The sequence below is a fragment of the Eleutherodactylus coqui genome, chromosome 13, assembly GCF_035609145.1.
Source record: "Eleutherodactylus coqui strain aEleCoq1 chromosome 13, aEleCoq1.hap1, whole genome shotgun sequence".
NCBI lineage: Eukaryota > Metazoa > Chordata > Amphibia > Anura > Eleutherodactylidae > Eleutherodactylus > Eleutherodactylus coqui.
Window position 1 is genome coordinate 85,376,381 of NC_089849.1, and position 5,004 is coordinate 85,381,384.

The 5,004-nt window shown below is 48.3% G+C and overlaps 1 non-coding gene across 1 annotated transcript; it reads right to left on the reverse strand.

The window, feature by feature from the left end:
- Window positions 1-1,171: 1,171 nt before the first annotated feature.
- LOC136588953 (U6 spliceosomal RNA) lies at window positions 1,172-1,278 on the reverse strand. The gene has a single exon (XR_010787740.1). It is a non-coding gene; the product is annotated as a U6 spliceosomal RNA (small nuclear RNA).
- Between the last annotated feature and the right edge of the window lie 3,726 nt (window positions 1,279-5,004).

The following is a 5,004-nucleotide window of genomic DNA, read 5'->3' on the forward strand; positions in this document are numbered from 1 at the left end:
ATACGATTCTGAAATTTAATGAGACGTGGGGACCCTGGGTAAAACTATTCTCGAACAAAAACATTTCATCACTGGACCTACCTGAAGATTAAGTGCTGTTTATAGGCCTTGTTTATGGCCTTCCCTTGCTTCTAATTTACCTACCCATCTCACTTCCCCCACCCATCTACCCACCTCATCCCCCTTTTTACTCCTCGACCTTCCCTCTCCCTCCCCTCCCCCCCTCCCCCCCCCCCCCCCCACAATAACTAGCAGTCGCATGACACATTCGATAATGATGCAACAATTGTTTAAACTGTACAAATTATGCTACTGGTTTTTCTCTTTTATTCACCCCCCCCCCCCCCTTAATATTGAAAAATGTTTCGGACAGCATGCCAATGTTTAACATGTGATCCACCCGCTAAAGTAATGTAAGTAATAATTGTTTACTTCTCATACATGTCTACATGCAAAAGTATTTTGATAATTTGTATCACATACGCAAGCTGTCCAACAATAAAAATCTTTGATTTAAAAAAAAAAAAAGCAGATTATGAAACCAACGGTTTCCTTCCCATCTGTGATGTTTTCACTGATGTGATGTTGAGAGAACAAAAAATAACGGCTGCTCTATCTTTCTGCGATGTGCGATTCTTTTTATCTCCCAGGTTTCGCTATGGAGCCGCTCCTTTTTATCGCCTCGCAATGCAACAAGATTGTGTTGCGATGCAATTTTGATAATGGAAAGTCCTATTCATTTTCGCAATAAAAAATTGTACATTTTTTATCGCGCAATTTTATTGTGGCCGTCAGCACTGCGATGGGAGATTATTCTAAAAAAAAAGCATTGCTGGCAACCAAATATTGCAGACACAAAATAGGGGGTCGCCCGTGTGAAAGTCGCCTAAATGATCCTTTTACTCCAATATTGTAATCACTCACTTATAACAACGTTACAATCACACAGACAAAAGTGTCATCCCACAACTTCTGGGGGGGGTTACACTGTACGTGGTTATGGCGCCTCGGGTACATTTGCTGTATGCCTGTAGTCACATGGCACAAAAAATAGACCTTTTAGTGGTGGCACCGTGAGACAATTATTATTATTACTCCGAGTTAAAACCTATAAGGAGAAAAAAATGTTATGTTAGAATTTTTTTTTTAATTCTAATTGAAGAATCGGTGCAAAAATATGGAACGCCTCACGAATTTGCGTGTCATCCTTGCGCAGGGGCCATGCTAATCTTCTCTGTATCGTTCCAATTTTAGTATATGTGCTGCCGAAGCAAGCACGATACTGCAGACAGCCCCGGCGGTATTTATGGTCCCGCGGGAGAGAAGTTCTTACATTGTGGAGAGATTACTTTTATAAATTAAAAATAATGTATCCTGCTGTGATATTTTACCTAATATGTCATGCCTGTAATAATAAAATCCATTAATATAGAGTATTTTCGCCAAACTGAAGAGCATTTTGTGACAATGTTATATGCAAATGAGAAGAAGCTGCAGTGCATGCTGGGAAGAATGCTGGTCTCGGAATACGGACCTTGTACCACAGAAGGCGCAGCTGGTGTGGAATGTACTGCGGATGACTGCAGCGTTCTGCTTCCATCAGGAGAGCAGCTGCTCACTGCTGCACCACTGGCTGACGGTCACATTAGGACGTGATTGCCGGCTCACGCCTACTGCTGCTGGACGTGGCGCTATAGCATTAGGGCTGGGCGTGCAGCAGTGCAGCGCCTTCTGCCCACCGGTCTGCCCTGGCCGGAGTACAGCGATGCGTGCCCTTACCTATCAGCTGACAAGTGTGCTCGGCCGCACACACAAGGGGGTCACAGGAATGTCCCACAACATTGTCACACTTCCGTGGCTGCCAGGCCAAATTTATCACCAAGATAACATGTATGGGACCATCTGGGAGACCAACTTCTACAACCTACAACTTTGCATGATCTAAAGGTTCAGTTACATAGCAAATATGGAGCAATATGCCACAGGATACCATACAGAACCTGTATGCCGCCATGCCCGCCAGTATCACATCTGGTATACAAACTAGAGGCAGTGCAACAGGGTACTAGAGCCTCCATGCCCACCCGTATCACATCTGGTATCCAAGCTAGAGGCAGTACAACAGGGTACTAGAGCCTCCATGCCCGCCCGTATCACATCTTGTATCCAAGCTAGAGGCAGTACAACAGGGTACTAGAGCCTCCATGCCCGCCCGTATCACATCTTGTATCCAAGCTAGAGACGGTACAACAGGGTACTAGAGCCTCCATGCCCGCCCGTATCACATCTTGTATCCAAGCTAGAGGTAGTACAACAGGGTACTAGAACCTCCATGCCCGCCCGTATCACATCTTGTATCCAAGCTAGAGGCGGTACAACAGGGTACTAGAGCCTCCATGCCTGTCTGTATCACATCTTGTATCCAAGCTAGAGGCAGTACAACAGGGTACTAGAGCCTCCATGCCCACCTGTATCACATCTTGTATCCAAGCTACAGGTGGTACAACAGGGTACTAGAGCCTCCATGCCTGCCTGTATCACATCTTGTATCCAAGCTAGAGGTGGTTAAACAGGGTACTAGAGCCTCCATGCCTGTCTGTATCACATCTTGTATCCAAGCTAGAGGCAGTACAACAGGGTACTAGAGCCTCCATGCCCATCCGTATCACATCTTGTATCCAACCTAGAGGCGGTACAACAGGATACTAGAGCCTCCATGCCCACCTGTATCACATCTTGTATCCAAGCTAGAGGCGGTACAACAGGGTACTAGAGCCTCCATGCCCGCCTGTATCACATCTTGTATCCAAGCTAGAGGCGGTACAACAGGGTACTAGAGCCTCCATGCCCGCCCGTATCACATCTTGTATCCAAGCTAGAGGCGGTACAACAGGGTACTAGAGCCTCCATGCCCGCCTGTATCACATCTTGTATCCAAGCTAGAGGCGGTACAACAGGGTACTAGAGCCTCCATGCCGCCCGTATCACATCTTGTATCCAAGCTAGAGGTGGTACAACATGGTACCAGAGCCTCCAAGCCCACCCCTATCACTTTTTATATCCAAGCTAGAGGCGGTACAACAGGGTACTAGAACCTCCATGCCTGTCTGTATCACATCTTGTATCCAAGATAGAGGCGGTACAACAGGGTACTAGAGCCTTCATGCCCACCCGTATCACATCTTGTATCCAAGCTAGAGGCAGTACAACAGGGTACTAGAGCCTCCATGCCCGCCCGTATCACATCTTGTATCCAAGCTAGAGACGGTACAACAGGGTACCAGAGCCTCCATGCCCGCCCGTATCACATCTTGTATCCAAGCTAGAGGCAGCACAACAGGGTACTAGAGCCTCCATGCCCACCCGTATCACATCTTGTATCCAAGCTAGAGGCGGTACAACAGGGTACTAGAGCCTCCATGCCCGCCCGTATCACATGTATCCAAGCTAGAGTCGGTACAACAGGGTACTAGAGCCTCCATGCCCACCTGTATCACATCTTGTATCCAAACTAGAGGCAGTGCAACAGGGTACTAGAGCCTCCATGCCCACCCGTATCACATCTGGTATCCAAGCTAGAGGCAGTGCAACAGGGTACTAGAGCCTCCATGCCCGCCCGTATCACATCTTGTATCCAAGCTACAGGTGGTACAACAGGGTACTAGAGCCTCCATGCCTGCCTGTATCACATCTTGTATCCAAGCTAGAGGTGGTACAACAGGGTACTAGAGCCTCCATGCCTGCCTGTATCACATCTTGTATCCAAGCTAGAGGTGGTACAACAGGGTACTAGAGCCTCCATGCCTGTCTGTATCAAATCTTGTATCCAAGCTAGAGGCAGTACAACAGGGTACTAGAGCCTCCATGCCCGCCCGTATCACATCTTGTATCCAAGCTACAGGCAGTACAACAGGATACTAGAGCATCCATGCCCACCTGTATCACATCTTGTATCCAAGCTAGAGGCGGTACAACAGAGTACTAGAGCCTCCATGCCCGCCTGTATCACATCTTGTATCCAAGCTAGAGACGGTACAACAGGGTACTAGAGCCTCCATGCCCGCCCGTATCACATCTTGTATCCAAGCTAGAGGCGGTACAACAGGGTACTAGAGCCTACATGCCCGCCTGTATCACATCTTGTATCCAAGCTAGAGGCAGTACAACAGGGTACTAGAGCCTCCATGCCCGCCCGTATCACATCTTGTATCCAAGCTAGAGGCGGTACAACAGGGTACTAGAGCCTCCATGTCCGCCTGTATCACATCTTGTATCCAACCTAGAGGCGGTACAACAGGGTACTAGAGCCTCCATGCCTGTCTGTATCACATCTTGTATCCAAGCTAGAGGTGGTACAACAGGGTATTAGAGCCTCCATGCCTATCTATATCACATCTTGTATCCAAGCTAGAGGCGGTACAACAGGGTACTAGAGCCTCCATGCCCACCTGTATCACATCTTGTATCCAAGCAAGAGGCGGTACAACAGGGTACTAGAGCCTCCATGCCGGCCTGTATCACATCTTGTATCCAAGCTAGAGGCGGTACAACAGGGTACTAGAGCCTCCATGCCCGCCCGTATCACTTCTTGTATCCAAGCTACAGGTGGTACAACAGGGTACTAGAGCCTCCATGCCCACCTGTATCACATCTTGTATCCAAGCTAGAGGCAGTACAACAGTGTACTAGAGCCTCCATGCCCGCCCGTATCACATCTTGTATCCAAGGTAGAGGCGGTACAACAGGGTACTAGAGCCTCCATGCCCGCCCGTGTCACATCTTGTATCCCAGCTAGAGGCGGTACAACAGGGTACTAGAGCCTCCATGCCCGCCTGTATCACATCTTGTATCCAAGCTAGAGGCAGTACAACAGGGTACTAGAGCCTCCATGCCTGTCTGTATCACATCTTGTATCCAAGCTAGAGGCGGTACAACAGGGTACTAGAGCCTCTATGCCTGCCTGTATCACATCTTGTATCCAAGCTAGAGGCGGTACAACAGGAT